Here is a 27,923-nt window from a genome sequence, read left to right on the forward strand (position 1 = left end):
GCTAAACAGGCCCTGCACTCAGGAAGATATACCCTGCTGGTTATTGAATAGGAGGCTGTTTTATAACCAGCCGGTAAGGGTTCATTAGACGGGCTAAAATGACACCATTTCCTCTGTTGCGAGGGCACATTTTCTCTCCCCCTTCTTCTGTTTTTCTCTCTCTTGCTTCACTCTTTTCTGTCCCTCCACTGCTATTTTCTTCGTTCTCTCCACCATCTCTCGCTCCTCCCTCTCGGTGCAACCAAACCTCTACTTCAAACATCCCTTTCCCATTTCCTTTTACAAATGATGAAGTAGCATGTGGTCTCCCCACCCCCTTCCAATACACCCACCCTCTAACTTCCTAAAGCCACGTCGCTCTGCTCAGAGCAAACAAGTGTGGCTAATCAGGGCAATGTTGAAGCTGTATTCACCTACCCAGCACACCTTGCAAAATGACCCTCAGGGGCATGCACTGCTACTTCGCAGTGCATTGTAGGTAACACTCTTCCTGCTCTTCCTGCAGTGACTGCGCTCAGGGAAGGACCCGCAGGGGTCAAAAGGAAAGAGGTGGTCAGGGTATGGAGTTTGTAGGTAGTAAACAGGGGGTGGAGGGGGGCAGACAGTTTGTTATGGAGGGAAATCAGCCCTCACTGTGCACTCAGCACATTCAGCAACACTCAGCCAAGTCCAGGCTTTCTGCCTCCTCACTCCGCCCAGTTCTGGCAAAGACAAGCTTAAACGCTGCCAAGAATGTGACTGCGTTTGAAAAACAAATTAGGCCCTTTTTTCCTCTCTTCTTCCTCCCTCTCTCTTTTGTTAAGGTAGAACGGCCTTTCCTCGTAAACAGCAATCGCTTTGAAGGTAAGCAAAACCCTGCAACTGTAGAAAACAAGGTTTCTGCTAGTATGTGTCACTCTCCAGTCTGAGAATGAATCTTTCCTTGTCATCAAGAAAAAGCCCTCCCACACAAAGGCAAAGGAGAGAATTCTTTCCCAGTCCACCTTAAAAAAACAGAGGGAATGTGATTCTGTTAAGTGTTTTCATATTATTAATTTTTTTTCGGAGATGACCGCTCGCTCCTTTGTTATTTATTTCTGTACTGCTATTGGAAATGTCTAATTGTAGTCAGCACAGAAATGACTTCACATTTGGAGACTTTAAACTTTGACAGGAACTCTCAGCCACCCTTGTCTATACTATCAGGGCCATACATTTCCCTTGGGAAAGAGAGGAACGGTCTGTGCGCAAGCCATGGTTTTATTTTGTTTCTGAAAGGCCAGATGCTGCATTAGCAGAAGTTGTGCCAGAATGGCAACAGGAGGGGGATCATAAACTTGAAAGGGGAACAGAGGAGCCAGACCAAGAGCCCGGAAGATACCATGACAACCGTTGAGCATGCCGCAGCTGTGCATCGGTCTCATGCTCAGATCATCCGGTCAATCATTTTTTTTATAATTTTTTTTTTTAGTTGCACGCACTCTCCTCCATGCCATGCTGCAAGGGAGGAATTGTGGGAACTCTGCCAAACAGAAACAGGAGAGGTGAGGTGGGGGATGTTGGTTCAGCCAAACCTGAGTAACGGCTGGAATTCAAGAGTCAAGGGAACAGTCGTACTCTCTCTCTCTCTCTCTCTCTCTCTCTCTCTCTCTCTCTCTCTCTCTCTCTCTCTCCGCGCAGCTTTCACTCCCTCTGCCCCTCCTCTCTGAGATCTGGACAGATCATGTATATCCCTAGGAGCAGAGAGGAGCCCATGAAGCCTGGCCTTTTTTATAGTTTGCCAGGGCATAGTGCCATAGATAAAAGTCAGGAATAACAAAGATTTCCCTTTCAGGGCCACTGACAGGCACTGGCCGACACAGCCACAAAAACACGGGACGTGACAAGAGCTGAGCAATCTGCAAGCGCACGTCGGTGCCTAGGTGAGGTTTTGGCAGTGGCTCAGGCCAACAGGTACACTTTTTATGAATGAAACTGCCAAACCAAGCGTTGCCGCGGAAACAAAAGGGAGGGAATCCCCGCCGTGAGTCAGTGTGGGCGTGTGTGTGTGGCGATGACGCTATTGATGGGGGCAGCCCTTGGCATCGCTGGTGTCAGCCAGGTTGTGCTGGGAGGCAGGGCTGGGCGTGGCACCTGGCCAGACTGCCTGACTTGCCTCCATCCTGAGTGCAAGCACGGGACTCCAGGGACCTGTGCCAACAGGTTTACTGCCACGTGTCCCTGGGGGTGGGCCCTTTGGCCTTCCTTCCAGCCCCACCTCCACCTGCTGACGGAGGAATGTGCCACCAAGAAGCCCAGATAGGTAGAAGCAAGGGCCTCCACCGTGACAACATCCTCTGACTCCCTCCCTTCTGTGGTCTGATTTAGCAGGACCTTCAGGACCTCATTCTGCCCTGTACCAAACCAGTCCTGTATCTTTACAAACAGCTCAGGAACCCATTGAAGCTGACAACAAGGGCTGATTTTCCACACACCCATGTCCACACCCACATGAAGATTCACACTCCCCCACATGTCCCACATAGCCCTAAGTTTCCACAAAGAGCCTCCTCCACAAAAAAAAGAGACAACAAAAAAAAACAGAGCAGGGCCATTCCTTTGAGTTATCGGCGGCCACAGCAAAACTCCGCCAATTGTTCCTCCGCTCAGTGTACAAACACAGCAGCAAGCCAAGCACCGGCTGCAGTGCTAGCAAAACAAACCCAGCCAAGTGCGTAAACTCCCCAGCGGATCAAATCATATAAATAAATACAGGCATATTTATAAGAAAAAAAATTAAACAAATTGGAATGGTTCACAGGGTTTAGCTGGGCAAGGCTCCCAAGCAAAGAGTTTCAGTTGCTCCCTTTCTTGGAGCATACTGCTCCTGCTGTCTGCCTCCGCTCTGTTCTCAAAAACAACCCCACCCCACCAATCTGGTGAGTGGGGGGCGGAGCAGGGGGGGGGGGATTTATTTTGCAATGTACCTCCAGCTCTTCCATAGCCTTAACAAAAAAAAAAAAAGCAGTCAATTAGTACTTAATCACCCCCCCCCCCAGGACTAAACACCACAGTTCCTTCCACCCTCACCCAGTCCCACCACCCCCTCCAAACTATCCCACTTCCCACACCGGTGATCCTGTCACTTCAACATGAAAAATGTCCTGAATTCACTCCCTCCCAAAATCACGACCACCTCCATAATGAGCTATAAAAGCAGCATGGAGAGGGTGGAAGGAGAAAAATTAAACACGCATACACAGTGTTCCCAGCTCCTGGCCATCGTCGCCTCCACATAATGAGTTCAGCCAAGCCGAGCTCCCATCCCCTCCAGAGCGGATGTTGCGCACGGTGAAAGGGGAGAAGGTGGTGTGGTTGGCAGGCAGCACCGGTGGAAGGTGATTTTCTTGGCATGGGTCCGCACCAGGGCGGACCAATTCCAGGCGCCTGGGTGGTCCTGGATGTAATTATTGCCCCCCCAGCCCCCCATCACCTCTCTACCCCTAAATCCCCTGTTCCTAACAAATGCCACCATCACCCATACCCTCTATCAAACTTGACGACTGTTAAATAGCATATTTCACCCCCATATACAGCAATGCTTAAAAATGAAAAATAATGAAAGGAGGAAGGAAAAGGGAAGGGCTAAAAGATTTATATTCCATAGCAAACCACTTTAAAATATGAAAAGAACACTCCATGTTTATTGTTATCATCTGATGTCCTTTCATCAGCCTATGCAGTCCCCCCCCCCACAACAGTGTTCTGTGGACAACTCTTCAGCTCTGATTGAGGTAAGGGCCCTTCTCTGTATACCCTCATGTGTCTTTATGATTGCATATGTGTGCATGCATGTGTGTGTGTGTGTGTGTTTGTGTGTGTGTGTGTGTGTGTGTGTGTGTATGCGCACATGCATGCGGGGCACATACAAAGACACTGCTTGCTTGCTTTGTGTGTGTGTACATGTGTGTGCATTTGTTTTGCCAGCCTTAGCCAGTATACACACTGTACCATATGAAGATCCATGTGAGCGTGCGAAGTGAATAAGCGTCTTAACAGTTGACTGAACCCTGGGTTTGTCTGATTATCTATATGTAAACTTGTCTTTCTGTACCTGGCCCTGATGGTTATGAACTTTAATTTCAACTGTCTAGGTCTGTTTGTGTGTACACATTCGCTGTTTAGCGCTCCCCACCAGAATGACCCAAATGAAGGTGTGGTTCACACCAGCCACTAAAAAACTGGGCCGAACTACAAGCATCTCCTTTGTTATGTTGCCAGCGGGCTCCATTCTGAGGCACTGGAGAAGGTGTGCGGAAATGGACTACGATTCCCACGAGGCCTGTGGTGAGACAGACCACATGCGCTTGGCAGCCGTGTGCAGAGCTAATGAATAGACATTGCCTCGTGTTTAATCATGGGGGCACCATTTGTGTAGCAAAGTTGCTGTGTGACAACTCTCCCACTCCTCTTTCAAGTGTAGGAAAAACAGGGGCCTTGACTGTGAGCTGAGACAGGCATGGGGGGCGGCAATGGTGTTTGTTTTCCTTCACTGGCTCCCCCTGGTGGCACGGTCCCGGGGGGAAGGGGGGAAAAAACAATCAGAGTTAATGACCTGGTGTAGCCACACCTGCATTGGCATGGACACAGATTTACATCTCTGTAATCACAACAGGCCCGCAAGTTTCCGTGGCTCCTCGTCCTGATCATGACTGAGAAGGACTCTGAGGAGCACCGTGGCACCTTCAGAATCATCACCTACTCCTGTGAGGAGGGGGGTGATTGGTAACAACCCAGAAAGGGATCACAGAGTGCTGGTGTCATCATTTCGGCACCCTGTTGTAACTGCCTACAGCTAACTGAGAAGTGAAGAAAATGGGTTTGTGAATCTATCCAAATTGTGAATTGAACACTGACTACTACAGTCCTCATTGTGACAATCCCTTGTGTGTATGTCTGTGCGTGTGTGTGTGTGTGTATCAATGTTGGCTCGGCTTTCATTCACACTTAGGTTCCCCCAGAGTAATAATCTCTGAGACACTGCTATGGTAAACTACAGCTGAGACCTGGGACTTGAAAGGCAGGATTTAAGTCCTTTGTGTGTTGACTAGAGAGGAACTGGAAGTCAATTACCAGTGTGCAGACTCATTTCACAGCCCCTATTCATCTGGACCAGACAGCTAGCTCCTTAACAGCTACAAGAAAATGAAATTATTGAAAATCTTTTCTTTCTGTCCATTAGGTGTGGAGTGAACATGAATCAATTAAATAATAAATTCAGCTTGAGACGTGCACTAACAGTGGCATGGCGGCACCCTTGGGATGCTGGCAAGGGCTTTTCACTCCCCTCAATGGATGCCCAGTAGACTTGTCAAAAGAGTTTGCTCTCAAGTGCTGATCTTGGATCAGTTTGCTGCCTATCTTCAGGTATTGACTGGGGTAAGAATTAGAACTTGGTAACCTGAAAGCACTCAGAGCGAGTTAGACTCTTGTTCTGGAGGAGCACACTGTCCCTACGCAGATGGTATAATATTCTATCGCATTCCAGGTTATCAAAGTTCAAAAGCAGAAACCACCAAATAACAAACATATCAAACTATTGCATACACACAAAAACTGTGCATGCAAGTACAAGTGTGCAGTAAATACGTACACACACCAGAACACACGCACATGCACGCTTTCATCCAAAGACACTGATGGCTAAGGGGGGGCTCAAGTCACAATTCAACTATGCGGTGACCTGGTCCTCAGAAGCCATAGAGTGATGCATGCAGAAACGATATTGGTCCCTGAGCTGGAGACCTCTCGCTCCTCCATATGTCACTACTTCTGACTATCCCACTTTGTGGAAGCAGCGTTCTACAGGCCGTGAAGAGACACCTTTGCAATTGCGTTAAAAGCTGCTTTGCTCACAGGTGTAATCCAGCTAACAGCTGCAACAATGAGAGAGTGCTGAGGCCATTGGGAAGCCATAAACAGCTTATGAAAAAAGAAAGCCACACATAGTCTGTGGAAATGAACATAAAGATGTGTGGGCCTCAAATGTGGCCCTGTCTGGGGCCTCCTGTGGTATTGTGCCTTATGATGAAAGACTTCCCCCACTACAGAATGTTGTTTTCATTTGAGCAGGACCGGAACTCAGTTCTTGCCTTAGCTAATGTCCCCCCAGTCTACTGCAGGCGTCAGCCAGCCCTGAAGTACAACAACTGTGCCCTGGCATGACCAGTAGGGGTCACTAAAGTGCAGGAGAAGGACAGCAATCAATCCCTTGCACATTCCACAATATGATTTTATGATTTATCAGCATGTTGCACAACCCCCGTGATTCTGGAGGCCTCACTCACCATGACGACACTGGCGATTGAGAATGAGAGAATGAATTGAGAATGTTCAGCCATCTGGAGCACTCCCGTGGACCTGCACGCACTTTTTCAGGGCAGTGCAGCAGACTTTCTGTTCTCCGGCACACCTACTCTGAACCAGGGATATAGCTGCCATTTGTACTACTTCATGGCATAGAGGGACAAGCGCTGGGACTGAAAAAACACCACAGGGTTGTGTGTTTGAATGTGGCTGCAGGGCCCTTGGGCTTAGTCTTCTTTAGCCTGCAGTCTGTGTGTGCTTTATGCGGCCTCAGCAACACCGCTCAGTTGAGCAGCACTCTTTCGTGTACCACTGAAGCCTCAGAAGCCTAACCATCAATGGTTCAATGGGACAGGGTCAGGATCACCACACTCAGCACTCTGCCATCCTGTTGCTATGAGACCAGCAGTACACCCTCCAGTGCATGCTTTGCTCAAATCAATCAAAGTTTGTATGACTGAGAGGGGAAGGCGAAGACTGAACAGACAAGTCCTTCCGGATGACTGCATCTGCTATAACATAACAAAGACCATTCCTTTTCTTTGAACACACTGAAAGTCTCTGCAAATGCAGTTCCCGGAAACAATTTTATAAACTCGGACTTTTATAAGTCTGGGATAATGACAAGATAAACCAGGCCAATACATGAAGATAAGGTAAGGTGATATCATTTGGTGAAACTGCCCGCCATGATGCACTGGATGCATTAGGGCCCAATCTCCTTACGATTGAAAGAAATCATATTCATCTTAGGCTTGTTAATAAAGGAGATTTACGCCTGATAATCTTCAAAATACAGCTCATCCATGCCAGTGGGTGGGGGAGGTGCTCTATCCCAGCTTGGAGTACAGCTAAGAAGTGCTGCGGGATCACATTTCAAGTCCAGATGACGACACAGAAAGACAGAAAGGATAGGTGATGATGGAGCATTTCTTTTTGGTGATCATTCTTTTTTTTTAAGCAATAAAGCCTCTCCATTGTTGGGCAGGTGTCAGCTACCGTGGTGACGGTCGTGGGACCTCATCTCCTTCTCTCACCCTCTGTCTATGAGCAGAGAACACTCTCATAAGCGCACTGTGAATTATATCCCCGTGTAATCTCTTTCATGCTATATCACCCAATCTCTGCCTGATCTTATCTTGCCCAGTGTTTAATTGCAGCTGAGCTACTGCTGTGCAAAGAGCTGGCTCAGCATGACAGACAGAGAGAGTAAGCAAGCTTGAGAGAGACAGAAAGAGAGAGAGCAAGAGAAAGAGAGGGAGCAAAGGGAGACAAAAGGAAGAGAGACAGAGATCAGAGGAAAGAGGGAGAGGATCCCCTAACTAGAAACCAGAATAAATCTCAAATCTCACTTGTCACTTTTTTCAGTTGGTTTAAATGTGACATATCTTTTACCCTCTTCACTTGACCCGTTTCCCCCATAAAACCCACCAAAACTCGGGGAAGGGAAATGGGTGACAGGGGAGATATCAGTGAAGAGAACACTGCACAGGGGCACGCTCCAGGAGTGGCGGGGGCGGGGGGCCGCCGGCCAATGTTTTGACGGCCTTTACAGACCCCTCTCCCCAGGGAGCGTGCTGCCTCAAATCCAAACACCGCAGGTATTTATATCTCCACCACAGCCTCTGACTTCCACCCTGACCTGGCTTGACCCCCGACACGGGAGCGCTTGGCGGCAGCAGAAGCCACGGCAGGCTGCCCTCACCAGGGTGGAGGAAGGACAAGACCTTTGTCCCGTATATCTCCCATTAAGCTGCATGCCAGAAGCAGCCAAACGCTGCCCTGGAAGTCTGGTGGGCTTACATCTTTTGAAACGTTCAAACAGGCAGGGAGCTAGAGCAATGAAACAAAAAAGCCGCCGATAAAGCATTTTTTGCAAATCATCAATGGAAATTGTTCCTGCCTGGATATTTGACTATGCTCATTACAGTCAATATGAACTGATAAATCTGCCATTATATGATAATAATGCTAAAGTGCTAAAGTTCTTCATCAAATGCAAGCAGGCTTTTTCTCCTACAAGCTGTCAAACACAAAGGCAGTGCCAAAACCACCTGATGATTAATGGCTGACTTTAACGCAGGTTTCCAGCGATGCATTTTGGGCAGATCTGGGGCTACAGCTACATCAGTTTGTTTTTGCTTTTATTCCGCCCTTGAAGAGTGGAGCAGTGCTCAAGCTCTGGAATCTCTACAACTTAACCGCACGCGTGCCGAGTTTCGCAGAGCCTGCACTCCGAAGAAAGTACACCTGTGTCCTCAGGACCCTTTCCAAGAGTGGGTGCTTTCTCTCAGAGGAGCACCGAAATCTATGGGCAGCCAAATAAACATCTGAGCTGCCTCCGCAGGGAAGGTACTTTGAAGCCTCGGGCGGCTGTTTTATTAATCGGTGAGGGACTCATTAATCCAGGCACTTCTCACTGGAAGGTGTAATGCTCTGGCCACTGTGCCGTGTGAACATCCACCCCCTCCACCCCCAGCTCTTCGCCTCACCAACTCGCACACGCTCCCATGACAGACTCGTACCTCCAGCAATGGGGGCTTGTTCAGACAGCACAGATTGTACCCGCGCATGCACTCGGGAGATAAGTAACAGAGTGCTACTGATTCTACACCTCTACACACCCCAGGGTACGGAATGAGAATTTGGCCAGGACCAGGGGACTATGCTGAATTCATACTGGGACACGGAGCCCTTGAGCGCTGCTTTGTCTTCTCTTCTCTGCTACAATACTACAGAAGTAGGCCATCAAGTGGGTCTAACAAGTAAGTATGAGCTACGTGAAAGCAACAGCCCTAGATGATCCCCAAGGCAGCAGCAGAGCGGTGATAATGTAAGTTCGTCTGCACCACACATATAAAGTCAGTAGATGTGGTTGCAGTGCTCTACCCACTTAGCATTTGATATTTCTTGCAATGAGGGATCATGCAGGGATACGCTCACAAAAACCATATGTTCCAGAAAACCTAATTAGATCAAAACAGCATCTATCAGCAGCATTCTACCCAGGGCAAACTGTACCTTTTACATATTATCAATGTATATAGCTGGATATGTGCTGAAGCAATTCAGGTTAAGTACCTTGTTCAAAGGTACAACAGCAGTTGCTGTTGAACCTGCAATCTTCCATTTACAAGCCTGTTGCCTTAACCTCTGCACCATACGCCTACAAGGGTGTGTAAAGGGTGCGACCAATGTAATGATTCTGTATCTATTCTTGGTGACTTCCTTGACCCTCTACATCTTCTAGAACACGTTATCTGTTCCAAAGGATCACAGTTTGGCAAAGACGGGTGTAAGTGCTCACTCTCTGACAGTGAGAGCACAGTTTCTACCCCAGCGTCTCCACACCTTTTTTGGGAACCTGCTATAACCAGGTTTACTTTGCTGGGCTTACTTATGCCAGGCGTCCCATTTGAGCACCTATGAGCCTCTGCTCTTAAAGCCCAGGTTCTGTCCTCCCAGGCAACTGGCTCCTCCGTCCCAATGACTTCACAGTCTATCACCCTTCAGCTGGGACATAACAAGACATACAGTAAAATACACTGTACAATCAATGCATACAATTGCAGGCAAAAAGGGGAATTACCTATTTGTGCAAGAAGCACTTGCAGTCTGTCTGCATCAGAAGAGACCAACAGATTTTGTGCCTAACAATTTTTTCCACCACAGATATTTGAGATTTCAATGTTTACTCTCGACTATGCTGTCTGCATTGCCCAGTGCACATCACAGCTTCACAGACAGTAATTACAGACAGCTCTCTGAAAATGTTTTAGCTGTAACATAGTAGCATTTTTGTTGCACACAGCTGTTTTCCAAACACTATCATTTCCATGGTGGTATTTGAAAAAACACGAAAGTATAAAATTATATTTTTGGGTATGACAATACTTACAGGTAAAGGCAAACCTCAAGGTGTACTGCATAATGTCACCACGTTTTCTTTTGGGTCTGAATGAAACACTTCACAAAAATAAAGATAAAGTAGACACAGAAGTAAGGCGACCTTGTCGTGGCCACCAGACACTCTAGTTTTACTTATGACCCATTTATAATCCTGAGTTTGTATGAGAGCAGGTCAAGTTGTGCCTTGATCAAGGGTGCAACTGCGATGATCTCCGAGGGGCGTGTGGAATGACCCCACGGTCACCAAATGCTCCAGTGACACACACTACCCCGTCTCCGGTGGCATGTGCATTTTGCCCCCTCGCGGTGCTCCCGGGGGCTTTCCTCTGGCTTGCGAAAGCTCTCACATGATAGCAAAGCAAAAATGGAATGCCGAGAGATTCTTAGCGCAGTACGAAAGGCCTTGCGGTGATCGTCTTGCTTCAGCAGCACTGAAGGTTTTATCAGACTGCACTCTGATGCACATTTGAATATCTCCCATTCGCCATTTTATCTGTAGATTGTTGCAGCAACAACATAAAACACTGAGCGTGACCCTGGATAAGGAGCCCTGCTGAGTAAATATGTGATAATGGGCGCACCGATGCTAATGTTTCGTGGGCTATGGGTCAGGGCGCACCGCACCCTGCCATCCAGCCATATATATGTATGTATGTATATGTATGCATGTATATATATCACTTGTAATTGTTTCTTAAATGAAATGTGGCCTGTATCAATTACACACTTTTTTTCACTGCTGTTAATATGTCATTGATTATTCAGACTGGATTTGCTTGTGCCAAGCAGATTCATTGATTTTGCCATCATTTTAGATTGCTGTTCTCAACACAAACTCATCCTTCTTTATAGTTATACCTTTTCTAACCTGCAGTTTCAGAGCTCATTCCACTGCCTCTGGAGCCCATCACACGAGCTACTTAGCATGGTCATCAAAGACACCGTCTCACTAGATCTCTTTCATCATAATCACACTTAAATCACACTAACATACAATCTGTATCACAGATGCTGTTAAAAGCTTTGTCTGTCTGATTGGCTTATGTTTAATATATTAGGGCTGTGCGATATGACGATATATATTGTGTGATGATAGAAAAACGTCTATCGTTTCATATTATGCTCTATCGTTTATTTCATTGTGTCGCAAATCACACACTTTATGGCAATATTTTTCGTCATTTGGACGACGCTTTGCATTCTTCCACACTGCACGGATGCAGGCAGGAAAGTGAACATGACACAGAACTGTAGTAGGAAAGTTTTCTATTTACCTTTTTATATTTTATACATTAATATTTTATATTTTGCTACATGCTTAACCCTTTTGCACGTAACTTATTTTTATGCTATGTAGCGCGCGTGTTACCTTGCATGGTTAGTTATGTTTTCATTAGCGTTATTAACCTTCTCATAGTTTTCAGTTAGCATTTACTATATTTTTTAACGTTAAATCGTTTCCTCAAACCTAAAATTAGCTAGAATTTTTCCAATCTAATCCAATTTAATCGCACCTACACGCGAAAGGGTTAATTGCAAATTTGCACGAAGGTTCTAAATAAAAGGAGAAAAATAATCAAATATTAGTAAGTACCTTTTATCTGTCGAGTATATAATTCAAAATGTAATAAGAAACAGGCCTTTCCATGTGGTCATTTTATATAAACTATGTCTTCATTGAATTTACAGAAAATGTGCTATATATCGTGATATGCATCGTTATTGGGATATGAAATTTTGGTCATATTGCACAGCTTCCACAAGACTTCCACTGCCCACATTCCTGCGCTAAAGAGAGAGAGAAACCCTACGGACCCCCAAATTCCGACATCAGAAGGGATGCAGTTCGTATGGCCGTGTCAGTGTGTCTGCACCCTCTCACTACAGGGAGTGACTCTCACCACTGAGGCTGACCACCCCCTGGGGACGTCAACCACTCGGGTTATCAGGGGGCGAAGGGGCCTTGGGGATGAAGTGCACCAGAGACCACCTCTCAACGTATGGATCGCTGCGATTTTTCTAAGTGAGTGGGGAATCTACCCTCTCGCCCCCGCCTCTCCTCCCACGGCAGGGACAGCCAGGATGGACGCCGCCCCTTCAGCCACTAAATCAGACCCATTAAATCAATTTCCTCTAATCAGCGCAGAGCAGGAAATACCAGGCGTGGTGCAGGCCTGCAAGAGAAGGGCCATTGTGCCCGTATGCAAAGCGAGGGGTTAGGAAGATCAGATTAGCCGCAAGCTGCTCTGTCAGAAGGGAGCCCACATCGGACGCTGCCAACCGCTGACACCAAGGAGGAGCGGTCGACATCGGGCACCACCCCACAGCGTCATGGTCACATGGCCACGGTGACAAAGCCCCATCTTCTGCACCGCTCTCCAGAGGGAGCTTCATTCACCAGCTGTCTCGCACCTGGACTAAATCATACCATCTTGGCTGGAGGATTCGGACTTATAACCGCAAGGTGTCAAGTTCAAACCTTAGGTTCAGAGAAGCACTTCACCTGAATTTCTACAGGGAATAACCAGCTGTAAAATGACAGTTGCAGGCTGTGTAAGGCGCAAGATTCCGCATAAGATTTGCTTAGATTCCACTAAGCAAACAGATAATGCGATAGGTGGAAGGAACAGTGGTTTGTGTACTTGTGTGTGTGTGTGTGTGTGTGTGTGTGTGTGTGTGTGTGTATGTTAAAGAGTTATCTTATCTGCAGATCAGACCTCAGTGCTGTTCATTCAGACCGGGTTTCCTGAATCTGTGTTGTTCTGGCTTGAGATGCCTCCTAATGAGAGGGGGTAGGCTTTCGTCTGACACAACAATAACAAGAGAGATGGATCATCCATTATCCCATTGGTGATTAATATGTTATTATGTCTCCTCTGTTCCCTCTTGCAGCCGAGCCCCAAATCACTCAGTGCTTTGACTGGTGCTGGGGTAGTCCTAGGGGAGGTGTGTGTGTGTGTGTGTGTGTGTGTGTGAGCATTTGGCGTTGGGCCTTCCAAATGGGATGCACACAATTTCCTCTGGCGCTCTCTGAGACACACTAGATGGACCCCAATAACATCTTCACTACAACATCCTTGCCTTCGCTCCTCTTCGCAGACCTGGCACAGTTAATCGGCAGACAAATCACAGCACAAAGTGTTTGCATGTGCAATGAGGAGATGCACCGCTGTGGTCTGACTCAGAGAGGGAGAGAGGGAGAGAGAGAGAGAGAGAGAGCGAGAGAGAGACAGAGACAGAGAGAGAACAGAGCGTTCTGTTCTCGGGTGAGGCTGATGAGAAGTACAAGTACGGCAGCAGTGGTATTGCACTTGAGGAATCAGAGTGCTGAAGCCACAGCCACTTTTTTGCCCTTGTAATGTGGTTCTGCTGAACCACGCACCCACCCACACCTTTAAAAACAGCGTGTGAATCAGTGTGCAGGTACACAGGGAGGAGCCACTTGACAACAACCACCCTGGGCTGGCGCGAGGCATCCTGAAAGCTGGTGTTTTCTCATACCCTGATTGCACCCAGGAAGCCCATCACTAGAAGGGGGGGCAGGGGCAGGGGAGGTCATACCTTGACACTGGGAGCTTACACGCACATATGTACACACACACATGCATGCCCTTGGAACCAAGCCCTTCTCTGTTGGGAGAGTTCTGGTCAAACATACGAGCAAAGGGACAAAGACCGTAAGAACAGCGTGTAGACGAGCACAGAGGAAAGGCAAAGACCCAAATACTCCATGGTTTCTCAAAGAGAGAGAGGGGCCTGGCGCATTACCAGGCTCTGGGTGTCTGTGGGTGCATGAAAAATGTGGTGTGCACTGAAGCATCTCTCAGACTCTCCTGCTGTAAGAGTCCATCTCAGCTTCATCCCACCAAAAATTAGAAGGGATCCCTGGGAGCTCAGTCAGCAAGGTGTTCATCTTGAGTGCAGGGTGATCCCTATGGCCCAGGTTTGAGACCAGCTATATCATTTGCTGACAATGACCAGGAGCCCACAGTGGCAGAACAAATCAACTTTGTTCTGCTGAGGATACATTTGGGTAGGCCTCCAGGATTTCCTTATCTCATCACTCTCAGGCACCCTGTGATTCCTCAGGTGCCTGAGAGCTGCTAGGATGACATCAATTGAGTAGTGTCTACGTGTCGCCCACAACACAGTGCCTACAGAAATTATCGCATTCTTTGTTATGAAATTGAAATTTTATTTGTGCAACATCTTGCAAACGCACATATAACTTCACTCCACGTGAAAAGAACTCACTCAAAGGCACGCAGTGTGACACCCATTAAGAAATCCGGCTAGATTTTGTCACTTTAGGAAAATCTCCTATGGATCAAGCAACGGAAAATGCTGTAAACGGCATCAAGATTCCGCCCCTGTCAGAATGTTTGGGATACGGAATTTCCAAAAATAGCCTGTCTGATGCACGCAGAGAGGAATGCCAAAGCTGACTGCCTCTGAAAGCAATTAAGGATGTTCCCATCCCCTGAACAGACAAACAAATCATACATCCCTCTGCACATGCAAACATCTACATGACACAGTTGTGTGTGGTTTTTGAGTTAAGGAGGCTAAGTGAGGGAAAATCGGTAATGACTGCATTATTTGTTTTCCTGCTTTGTTATTTAGGTTTCAGGTTTAACGCTATACCATGCTATAGGGCACTCCTGCTGCACTGTGCTGTAACGACCTTAATCCTTCTGAGCAGGAACTGCTCCTATGGGCTGACTGTAATTTGTTTTCCTTCGATCAGGAGGGGCCATGCGGTGCAAACACAGGGCTCACATAGGTAAGGGTGCAGCTGCAGCCATTGATTACGGTCATTAGGTGGAAATGTGTTTCTCATTTGAAACGGAGCACAGGGAAAACCGGGGAGGGGGAGAGAGGGATATGGGGATGGGGAGGAGAGGGAGGGAGGAAGACAGCATGGCTGCTTTTGCCGCCTTGAACGGGAAAGTACGGTGATCACTGTAATTACCTGATTAGAGAGACAGACTTTGTACCGCAGCAGATAAAGTGGGGCTCTCCCAGGCTGTAATCCCGCTTATTACCCAGAAGTCATAGCCGCAGAAGCAAGGCCCCACCTGCCCGGCTGTATGGAACAGCGTCACACATCCAACGCCTCTTTGAGGACGGGGGGGGGGGGTGCGGATAGGTCAAAGGGGAAGGGAGGCAGCAGTGCTCAGTGTGAACGGGATCCTCCCTGGCGTTCATCTGGAGAATGCCCCATGAGCATTACTGTTAACACACTGCCAATGTCCCTCCTATTCACCGTTTGTTTGACGTCCCCTGTCTGCATGTCGTTGGACTGCTGAGAATGATGCTGCCGCTGCTATTCAACAGAGATGCACCTGGCCCTCCACAGCAAAGAGCTGTCTCTGTGAGACCGCCGCACTTCTGCCACTGTGCTTACTGCACTCATTTTGGCTGTAAAATAAGACCTCAGCCTTTTACACCCCAATCTCTACAACATTTGATACATCACAACACCTTGCAATAACAAGAACAAACCGTTCAATCTGCAAACAAAAGTGGAACATTCACAGTCAGTCACACTGCATTTTCTCACAGACTAAAAATAGTAAAAAAAATGAAAAAAATACAAAGCGGTTGTTAGTGAGCCAGACCCAGCAGAGGCTGTCTCACCTAACCTGGAGCCTCGTGGTGGGTACGCGGAGCTACAAGGCAGCCTTTTCATTAACTAAGTGGCACTGTGGCAGTGGAATAGCAGGGAGCTGCAGAGGTGAGCGCTCATTAACCGCCCCTGTATCTGATTGCTCCCTGCATCAGACACATCAGACCACTGCCTGCCTGCCCAGCATTACTTTGGGGCTGGATGCAGTGTTTCTCCCTTTTGCTGGACGCAGGATTCCTCTCTGTTAAAGACAGGGCTAGCCTCCATGGGCACTGTAATCCAGCTCTGCGACAGGCACGCAGTTCCTCCATCAGAACTACAGGCCAGCCTTACCAAGTGAAGCTGCAGCTAATTTCAGAACAAGCTCAAAGCTGTTATGCGCTATTATAAAATGCTTTAAAGCAAGCTTCAAATGATCAAAATTAATAAAAAAATAAATTTCAAAAGAGCAAAACAACAATCATCATCAGTATAATAATAATACTAATAATAACAATAATACTGCTAATAATAATAATAATAATAATAACAACATGTAAATAATGAAAAATAATGTAAAGAAGCACCTGGCTCTGGAGCAGGATGAATGACAAATAACACAAAATGCTATGTGGGATGGGGGGGCAGATTTATTTGGTCACGTGTGGACAGATCAGAGTAGAAGAGATTCATGCTTCCAGCCCATGAGCTGAGAGCAGCCCAAGGTGTGCCGGTTTTCCAGCACTGGTCCTTTCCAGGAAAGCAAGGAGCAGGCCGGCACAACATGAAAACGAGAAACCCGCAGGGGATCTCTGCCGGCAGGTACAGGGTGATGGGAGGAGTGGCCTGAAAAAGGACACGGTACATACTGTTCCCTGCAACACCCTCCGTGTGTGTGTGTGTGGGATGTGTGTGCACACGTCTGTCGGTGTGTCTGCTAAGGCCCTGACTGCCGTTACAGTGCAAGTCTTCGCAAGGGAGTGAGTGTTCTGCATGGGCATGTGAAAGCGGGAAGGGGGAGGGGAAGGGAGAGGAAGGGGAGGGGCATGGCCACAACAATGGTTTTACATGGCGCCCGTCGAAATGTTGGGGGGCGAGTAGGAGGAGGGGTTGTTGGGACATGTTTTCCAAAGGGGCTCGGCAGCGGCGTCGAGCGCGGAGGGAACACGGGCATGTGTCAGTCACCCGCTAATGGGAGCATACCAGTGGCGTAGTGCAGGCTTCGCGGCAACACAAATCACGGGCCCCCAGCATGTCAGGGCCCTGTGGAAACATCCAGCCGAGCTAAATCGGTGGGCTGTTAACATGACTGAGATGCCTCTAGAGAAGACAGGGGAGGGCAGAGGGCCGCTGAGCACGCAGATCGATCACAGCTAATGTTCCAAACAACAACAAAGAGAATAGGAAGGGGCTGGACGGCGCCCCCCCCGTGCTGAAGCACAAAGCCCAGTTTGCGTTCTAGGACAGTAGGAGACCGTATTTCGATCTTCAAGCATTGAGTTGGAAACTTCCGTTTACCGTCCGTTGCTGTTTTTTTTGAATGGCCTGCGATGGACTAGAGTTTACGGGGCCAGCTTCTCCGATACCCGCCTGTCATTGGCGTGGCATAAAAACAGGCCACGATAAACAGGGAGAGCACTGGGGATCTAATCAGGCGAGCTGTTAACTGGAGGGGGGGGGGGGGTTGAGGTCTGGTAGGGTGTCGGGGGGCTGGCGTTTGTCACAGATAAGAGCAGTGTTGACATGCAAGCGACCATCCCCCTGCTGCTGGTGCCGTTTATCTGGCAGGCCCAGGGCTGAGAGCGCTCAGAGTTCGTCACTCCCCCCACCCTCACACCACCCACGAGCTCCCCATGTGAGTTCACTCACACGGCTCCGCAAGGCCAGCGGATCCACATCCATTTGCAAATTTACAGCAATTCAATTTTGAACTGTGGACAGATAGGCATTTACACAGTACAAGGGTACAAAAGTACAAAAATGAAAAAAAGATTTGACACCAAATATGCCCTATGCACTTTTCATCAAATTTTTCAACAGTCAGCAGTCTTTGACAGATTATTACTCCTGTGTCTGAACAAAGCTTGACTTGACAAAAAGGGCTACACACCGCAACACACACTCGCATAGGACACACCATCCATCGAGGTATCTTCATTTCATCCTCTGCCAAAACCAACAGAGGTTATGCTTCTATTTTGATTTCAAGACGTCATCATGGCAAACAGGTTGGGACAGATGGCAAAACACAGTTAACTTAAAGGGACATGCGACATATTCTCCACCCTCTGACAAACATAGCTGAACTCGTGTTCGCCTTCTCAGCACCTCCAGACGGGTGCTATGCAACAGTAGCCAGGGGCCACAGGAACCTCCTCACATAGAAACAGGAAGAAGACATGGTGAGGTGTGTATGGGGGGGGAGTGGTCATGGGGGACGATTAGGGGGCTGAGTGAGCAGAGAAAACTTCTTCAACTTCAGGAGCTGATTTAACTGGACTGAAGCAGGCGAGGCTGCACTTAGGCTTTTCTGTACTTTTGTCTTCCGGGTGTAAAAAAAAGAACCAATTTGATGTTCTCGCAAAGTCAAACACTTGTTGCTCTGATGGCTGGAATGCATGCCACTGATTATCAGAAGCTGCTCCATCTTAACCTAACGACATCTGCCCAAACCTGATAGGGATTCTTTGACCACCCTCTCTCACACTGTCTTTCTCTCTTTAGTTAAACCAGTTAAACGAAGAGGACATAAATCAGCCTATTAACAGGATTCACAAAAAAGGCATCAAAGCATCACAGCTTTTTGAGGAAGCGGCTTCCATGTCTCTCAGTGTATTCTCCAAATACACTGAAGGCATGCACAAGGTGGGCTTTATGAAGCATCCAACCATCTGTTGCACAACACCCCTCCAGCATTCCCCAACCTGGTGCAAGGCTCTAACACCTATGATGTCACTTATACCCCAACTTCCACAATCCAGGCCACTCCCACCCCCAGTGCCTATCCACAGACCTCCCTACCTACTGGCTCCAGATGGACTGGACCCCAAAGCCAACCCCCCCTGCACCATCCTCCTATAGAAAAAAAACTGTTTGGGAACAAGTTTGTCATAAATTCCTCTTCTCCAAAATATTGAAATCCGCCTCTGAATTCCTAAAAAATTCTGTGCTTGTTTGAGCTTGTTGCCAAACGCCTAGCCATCAAGTTGGCGTTGGCTAACGAGAACTGCACAGGCAGCTGTACCACAGTGCTCAGCATCTTGCATAATCCATCTGCCCTCATTCATACTCACTAAGCTCCGCTCGGGCTCCTGCAGAGCTTCGCAGGGCAGATCGGGAGGGTTTTACTCTGAGGCATATTTCCCAAACATCTGCCCTGCGACTGACCGCTTCGCTCAGCCGGCGCAAAACATTTCCTTTTCTGGCGCGGGCTAATACACTAGGACTTAGGCCAGGATTACTTTTTAATTACGGTGGCCCTATTCTCACAGATGCTCAGCAGGATAGCAGTGCAGTGAAGAGGGAGAGATGTCAACAGGAGGAAGGAGAGGGACCAGACGCCACCTCCAGGACCATCTTCTTGGCAACTCAGTCACAAAGGTCAAAGGTTGTCTTGCAGAAAGTCTGCCAAGCACATTTTGTCCAGACTGACAATAACCTAGTCTGTGTCTGCGTAGCACCAGAGGCCATCTTCCAGACAGAGAGGAACAGATAGGAGAGGGCAACTGGAGAGGGTAAGAAAACCTAACCGGTGCAGGGTCTTTTTTTTTTCATTACACAACCACACACTGATGTCTGCTGACAAAACCGAAGCGCGACTCCGTGACAAGGGCAAGAATGCCGGGAATGCATTTCCTTGATTTCCGACTCTGGCCTGGCTAGAGCTACTGCCATTAATATCACGGCCTTCCTTCTGCACCAGACTGCATGTGCACCATAAAAAAAGAGAGACGAGAAGGGAGTGCATATTTCCAAGGCGACTTGGCTGAGAATCAGACCCTATTTGGGAATATTTGGCATGTGATCAGGGGGAGTGCAGAGATTTCCCTGCGGAGCTGGCTATATGAGCTGGGGGTGAGGTATGGCATTCTCCTCTGACAGCTGCCCTGGGTTCTCTTGATAATGTGTATGTGGGAGGAAGAAAGAAAATGGCTGGACTTACTGTACTAGCGTCCTGTTCTCAGCGGCTGGTTAATGATTTCCCCAGATTTGTACTCGCTGGGACTGCAGGCCACCGCCCTGTGAGAAATAAACAGAGGACTGTTCAGGCAGGCAGGGAGAGAAGAGTATCATATATGGAAAACAAACAGGACTTGGTGGTACAAAGACTAATGTGCACCCTCCCCGCCCCCCATCCAGGGCTCTTCCATGCTCCTCTAGCTATGCAGCTCTGCAGCTAAAACTCACACATCCCCACGCAAACCCCAAACAAATGGCCCTTGTATGAGGGAAATATTGAAGGCATCTGCAGGGCAAGCATTTTTTGCAGCCCTTGTGATCGCACCCATGGCCTTTCTGCCTGAATGAAGAATTGAATTTCCTGCAAATGCCATTGGGAGAAATCCCCCTCTTTAGTGCCAGCCCCCTCTTTGGTATGGCACCCATCGTCTGGAACATTCCAAATACAGCAACAGGAATTAACATGCCTTTTTGCAATATCTGGCCTGTCCAGCAATATTTAAACCATGCTGCCAAAGACCTTTCCAGATTTTGGTTTTAATTCACAGCCCCCCCGGAGTAAAATTCTGGACATTCAAGACTACTCCTGCTAACTACACTACAACAATGGGTTTGGAAACAGACGTTCACGCAGATTTTCTGGTGACCGTGAACCAGGTGGAACTGACCAGCCCCCCAGCTCTTGCCTGATAGGGTTAATCTTGTTATGTAATCAGCTCTCAACGGACCTTTTGTTGTTTTTTGCGTAATGTTCTCTTTTCTTGGAGAATTGGGAGGGGGGGGGGGGGGTAATACAATTAAACATTTCCTTTCTGCAAGCCAAGATCCTGTTCTGAGGCTTGCTGGGAGAGGGAGCTGTTAATGTAATTATCTTCCCCTGTGAGGAAATGGGAAAGGGGCATAGGTCAACATGGTGTGCTGGGCCAAAAGGAGAATCCCTGTTAATGCCTTGTACGGGGTAGGGGGGGGATGAGAGGGGCTGACAGAGGAGGGGGTCTCTCAGCATCCATAATTTGCGTCTGAGCAGGCACGGGCAGAGAGCAGCTGGTTTGTTGATGCAGCGGCCCTCGCGCCTTGTAGTAGACAAAGTGATACGTGTGTCGGCGGCGGCGCGCAGGGTCAAGGGTCAAGGTGAGAAATGTAGAGGGACGCTACTGCCCGTGAGGATCCGGGAACGTTAACATGTCTCCCTCCACCACCCAGGGCAGAACCACGGAGCACAAAAAGTAAGGAGGAGGGCAGGGTGTTTGGGCTGACCAGATTAATTGTGCAGTTTCTCCTGGCCCATGACACAGTAAGTCTCCCCTCTGCGTCATCAGCGACGGGAGAGCAAGCCAGAGGCACAGCCATCTCAACAGGCTGAAGGCAGATAATATGGAGTATATTAAAGCAATAACGTACAAGCCTAATAAAAACAGCACGTTGGGAGAATATCCATACACAGACTGCCAGGACACATCAGTTAGCAGCTCCAGAGATTGCCGCGTACCTCCTCCACCACAGAGTGAAACCATATTTTTCATCCACTTCTTTCATCCTTGCATATGTTTTTGGAACGACTTATCGCTCCTTGTGCTTCACGCCATATTAGGCTAAATCAAACAAGCTGCTTTTAATATTATTTTGACTTTATTTGTTTAACTGGCTGGTTTTTAGAGGAGGTTTTTATTTAGCTGGGCTCCTAAGCAATTCTCGGTGCTTTATTTTTAGGAACTTGGCTGGTGCCAACCCCGTTAGGCTGGTGAGCACACAGTGAATGAGTCTCTTTGTGTCTCGTCAGAGAAATCCTGCTGGCAAATTATCTCCGCAGACAATGATTAGATTGAATGTTCTTCCTTGGCAGGCATCGTGAAAAAGCCAGAAACATCAAAAATATATAAACATGAAAAATCTGGGATGCCTTCCCAAAATAATAACGGTGATGCTCCGCAAATAAGAGATGGCAAAATGCCGCCCAATGGATGCTGTTAGCTACCTCCCACGTTCCCGACCTAGCCGAATCCACTCTCTTCCGGGAGGGTGGTTGAAAGAAGGGACGACTGTGAGGCCGCATGGACAAAACTTGTCCACAGCCCACAAAACCTCAAAGGCAACATCTGGGAGCTTTTTTTTTCCCCTGTTAGTTTTGTTTGCCTGCTTTATCTCGCCCAAGAGTTTTTCTTCTTTAAGTTCAAAAGGAAAGCTGCCTCCTGTCGTTCGACGCCGGGGATGAACTCGGCTGCGTGAGCATATGGGAGCACTTCTCTCAGGCGCTGTGTTTGTTTTATTGTTTTTGGGAGGCTGCCACCCCAAGGCTACCCTGGCGCAGCTGCCACAGTCTCTGGCCACCAGCGGAACACATAACTTTATTACTACTTCTTTACAGATGCCAGAAGCAAAGCCCCCATTAGCTTTCCACGCATTTTCCTAACTAAAAAAAAAAATAAATAAGAATGAGAAAAAATAACCCCAACAGATTCTTACTGGCAGGCCCTATAACCTGCCCTCCTACAGCTGCTGCAAATGTTTTATTTTTACCACAGTGTACATTGCAGCCCTATACATGGGTGTGTATATTTGAGACCCTTTATAAATAGAAATTCAAGATATATGGCCATGTATCCATATATATGGATACATTAATCCCAGTGTATGTAAATGCATTCTCTGCAGCCCTAAATACACACATACACATTCACACACACACACACACACACACACACACACACACACACACACACACACACACACAGGCACATATAAACATATGTATGGGTGTGTGTGTGTGTGTGTGTGTGTGTATTGACATGCTAGATATACATGGAGATAACACCAGAACCTACATTCTTTATGCTACTCTTTACTCAAGTCATCTTCAATCAACTGATTTAAGTAAATGTGTTTAATTGATTCTCCATGATCCATTACACTTTCTGCCACATACGAAGTTGCTATTCAAAAACCACACTTTCTGTAATGATTTCTGACAACTGAGAGCGATCCTTGGATTATGACACAAACAAACAAACTTAAGGAATGAATTTGTGTGTGCCCTCATATATTTATGCCTATGCCAGTTTATTTTAGTGCACACACATATCATTTAGTGTTTGTGCTCATCTGCAGAAGTCATTCATATGGACATGCATGTTATTTTGTATTAATTTCTGTTAGGCCAAAGGTCTGCAGTGTCTCAGCAGAGCGATGCAAGGAGCCAGGCCAAATACGGGCACAGTCAGAGACATCCCTCACCAAGGGTCACCGTTCCTGTTGAAGGCTTTCAGAGGGGCTTTCAGAGGGGAAGCTCCCTTCTTATACCATGGTCCTTAAAGGGAAACTGCAATAAAAGGGCTTATTTCCATGTTGTTTTTAGCCCTTATTCCTTGCATGGGGCAATGCTGTGATTACATTACCACCTACAGCTCAGCAACTATTACTAATTAACCCCATAACTACGCCATGTCCATATCATAAAGTCAAATACTGTTTTCTGAGGACTGACTCAACCACATATGCCACACGTGCAAATGCAACTACCAGAGTTTCACTGGGTTGACCAGAATTCTGCATTCCTGAAGTTTAGGATCACACAGTTGACCCTGTGGGTAGAGGCAGACACAGTTGCTGTGAACTACCCTAAACACACCTTGTCATTTCGCAGTTCAACAAAACAAATAAGTAGGTGGACCAGGCTTTCAGCTTGCACTGTAGACACAACACTGTCAAAGCCCTCTTTCCCCCAGCAGCACATACTGTACTAGCATGTTTAATCATGTGAGGGTTATCTGGACACACCACAAAGAAGGAAATCTTGTTCATTTTAAATACTGACTACAATAGAAAGGTATCTTTATATATATTATATATATATTTTGCTTTTATAATGCTACTTCCACTATGCTTAGTATGTAACATGTATTTTGTACTATGAACTGGCATCTCCTCATTTTCTGTGCTGCTTAAGGCCACTAAGCAATGTTCTGTTAAATTTGTGAATTGCAATGCATTAACTACACATGCATCTGTCACTGAAATTTGGATTACATGTTGTACTTGCATTCTCTGCACTTGTATGTGTAATCATAATAAACACCATCCACTTTATAAGCATCAGAGAGGTTGTTGCAAAATGTTATTATTGTAAGTCCTTCTTTACACATTATCAACTGCTTTTGTTTGTGTTTTAATACTTTCATAAGTTTACTTCATTGTGGAGTGGAAATTCTGTCCAGAGGCAGGTGTCTGTGTCTGTCACCATGCTGTAAGCCCCTCCCATAAAGCATTTGGATTTGAATCTTTCTTTTCCATTTGAAACTCTCCCTATGCCATGAGATGTGCACTTTGGCCGCTAATACCAATGTACCTATCAGGCCCCAGCATGAGAAATAGAGATGCTCACTGCCACACAAACACACACACACACACACACACACACACACACACACACACACACGCACGCATGCACGCACATACTCCATGCATACTAGCTGATCCACGCAGTCACCCCCATTGTTCTCAGTATCGTGAACCCACCAGCTTAGCCAGTGCTCAGTGCGGGAGCTGAAACGTTTTTATTTTTATAATCCAGTCTCCTACAACATCACCCCTCCCCCCCACCCCCACTACCCCTAACCCCAATTTCTCCCCAGGGAACCAGCTCTCCTTCTCACATGCATGCACATCCACAGGAGGGGAGCTGAAAAAGAGGGGTAAAAAAGAGCAACAGTGGGTGCACAGAGTTAAAGTGCTGCCGAGCAGCAACATGGAGTGTTCTCCCCAATGCCAAGGGGATTTGTAATTGGTATCTTTTCAGCCAGTGAAAAGTATGCAGGGGAGCAGGGCACAGCAAAGTAGCGGATTCTCCCTACCATTACCGCTGGCTTTTTACTCCTGAATGGCCTGAACAACACCTCAGCCCAAGAGGGCTCGTTGGGTGATGAATTAATTAGATCCTGGACAAAAAGAATGCTTCAGGGAGTGCGATAGCATGTGTAGGTCTAACAATAAGGTCTAATAAGGCCCTGCTTTGGGGGCTAACACGCTTTAGCCTGCTCTAGACGCGGATATGCCTGATTTTCACACATCTAACTCCACCAGGGAATCATGCCACAACACTGAGGAGCGCTCTTCCTCCGTCCTCCCCCACCTAACATCAGATTCTTTCAATCAGTTGAAGCTGCACAGCTCAGACAGGCTGGGCTGTCACAAGGTCCACTCAGAAGTCACAGCGAAAACGGTGCTGTCTGGCGAAGATCTCCACTTGCACAGCCTTGTCCCTTCCCCTGTGATTTGGCAGATTGTTATCTCAAACTCGGGGAAGGACCAAGCAAAAGGTAGCTTGTGAAAGGAGCTGCAGTCCTGAAAACCCCTGTGCATTCACGCTGTCTGAATGTTTGATGTGGGGACTGCTGTTAATTCAAAAACAACCTCTGGTTCTGCTAGTGTAGGACAGTGACTAACTCTCCAGTTAACTTTTCCAGCAGTACATAATGATCAAAGGCAGCCCTACTTCTGCAGACCGCGTGGGGAGGAGCTGGCACCTTCCATAACACCTCTCTCAGGCCCCAGCTGTCAGTGGGGGGCCTTGGCGATGGAGGAAGGGGTGTTGTGAGGGCGTCCAGCATGCCTCAGAGCTCTCACCATGAGAACACCTCTGTCTATAGAAACAACACATGGTCTCTTAAGAGCATGTGTCTATGTACGTGTGTCTATAGGTGTCTCTGTGTGTGTCTATGTGTGTGTGTGTATGTGTATGGTGGGGGATAGCGTAGGGGAAGTAGGTCAGGCTGCCGCGGGACCACTGAAGGACGAGAAAAACAACAGGCTCAAATCCCGCCTACTCTCTACTCCCTACTCTTGGGACGTAGTAAACATGGCAACAACAGCAACAGCCCATGTCACCTGTCTGCAGCAAGACATAACACCTTGACACGTTACTCTGTAGAGATTCTACTTAGAGAGATCCACTCACCAGACAAGATAATGCCAGTCTGCCCTTTAATATCGCGGAGCTTCAACAGTGGCAGTCCAATGGAATGGAACTGAACTGGACATGAACAGTTGCTCTCATCTGATATCTCGCAACATTCAAATCTTAATGGAGTCTAAAACATTCACACTTACCAAATGCTCTCAGGTGATTAGCTGCAAAAATATTACCTGTTTTTACAGAAACTTTTTAAGATTGAGCCACGTATGTAAACATGTTAAGTACAGGTAGAGATATGATTAAAATTTTACAAATACTTAGCAGATTTTGAAAGGTGTATTCATGCGATCACCATTTAATCAAATGGTTCACATGACCACTCTTGTAGGCTAGAGGCAGCACCTATTTTGATTGAATTAAGCACACTGAATATAGGAAACTGTATATACAGTATACATATACACATAATTATTATCACAAACAGACAAATACACACACACACACACACACACACACACACACACAGGGAGTGAGAGAAAGAGAGATATTACCCCCCTTACAGAGAGGTATGTGTTATCTAAAGTAGGCTTTGTATGCAAGCAATCATAACTTTGGATAACTTTTATGAAATCTAAACAGACTGAAAACAGCCCACAGGCTTTCCAATGTGTTGTATTTTACCATTTTTCCTATGATAAATGAAGGACATTGAGGAGTCCTTCAGATAGAGCTATAATTGTGCTATCGCTGTGCTACAGTTCAATAATGTGACAGATGTCACCTCTGACAGTTTTTGAGTTAACTTAATAATGCAATAATTTGCATTATTGCATATATCATTGTTTATTCTACTTCTTAGATTACATTTTGGCTAAGAAAAATATATACAATAATATACAATAATATATAATAATTACACAGATTCACAGATTGTACCTTGTCCAAGGGTACAACAGCAGTGACCCACCAGGAATTCCAACAGGTAACTTCTGGTTCATGAGCCCTGCTCCATATCAGTACACCACACAGCTGCCCCAAATGTTGCTACATATGCAAATTTAGTCTGATCTACCAGTATGATCATTTTAGATAACCCTCATCATTTTAACAAAAACTAATAGTGCAAAATCTGCTATACTCCGAGGCATAATGATGTCATTTTATTATGAAATTAAAGCAAGAACACTACTTTTAAATAATATGATGTAATGCCAAAGTAAGCTCTATGCATTTACCTAACAGTGAACTTTAATTACTTTAATTTTTTACTTATTTTTTTCTGAACAAATCTTCTGAACACACTTGTAATAATTTCATCATTTTGATTTTTTAAACAAAAATTTCAAAATCAAAAAGAAAAAGCTCCAATTATCCACTTCCACTGTGAAATCATCTTGCTGTGAAATTCGGACATGGATCCTGGTTCTCAAGCTTGAGACCACAACAATGAAGAGACAGAGCTGTACAGAGGGGTGGAACCAGGACGTATAGGGTCTAGAATCAAACTGATAAAATGTACAACCGTGAGGAATATAGGACAGAGAATCTTAATTCCAGCCCTTTCACACCATTACCACAATGATGCAGTAATGCTGTCACAATGTTACATGTTTTCTTCAGTTAAAGTTGCTGAAGAATATGAGACAGAAAATGAGCTTCCTTTTTCAAAAAAGCTAATGTATGAAAGAAATGGCTGTTGCTTTACCTTACCCTGTGTGCATACTGCACTGCAGCTTGAAATGAATTTGCAGCAATGGAAAGAAAAATAAAAAAATAAACTAAAAGCTAATGGTTCACTCAATACACAGTGGAACTATATGGGTCTCAAGTGTGAGAGTGGTACATCCAAGCAGTTCTGATGAATCTCTAGGAACAACCTCCTCTGCTTTAATTGGATTTCTTTCCATTGTTCAAATGAATGTATAGATCTTTCTGGCCATTTTTCGGCTATAAAGTGCATATCTGAGCATAACTTGTTAATCCTCTAACAATCCT

The 27,923-nt window shown here is 46.6% G+C and overlaps 1 protein-coding gene across 3 annotated transcripts in view; it reads right to left on the reverse strand.

Annotated features, from left to right (window-relative positions):
* Window positions 1–27,923, reverse strand: part of LOC118773764 (thyroid hormone receptor alpha-B) — a 96,820-nt gene that overhangs the window by 26,876 nt on the left and 42,021 nt on the right. For all 3 annotated transcript variants that reach the window (XM_036522842.1, XM_036522849.1, XM_036522858.1), the window contains exon 2: window positions 20,004–20,080. The gene's annotated coding sequence lies outside the window, so the exon portion shown is untranslated. The remainder of the gene's footprint in view (window positions 1–20,003; window positions 20,081–27,923) is intronic.

The sequence above is a fragment of the Megalops cyprinoides genome, chromosome 1, assembly GCF_013368585.1.
Source record: "Megalops cyprinoides isolate fMegCyp1 chromosome 1, fMegCyp1.pri, whole genome shotgun sequence".
Classification (NCBI taxonomy): domain Eukaryota; kingdom Metazoa; phylum Chordata; class Actinopteri; order Elopiformes; family Megalopidae; genus Megalops; species Megalops cyprinoides.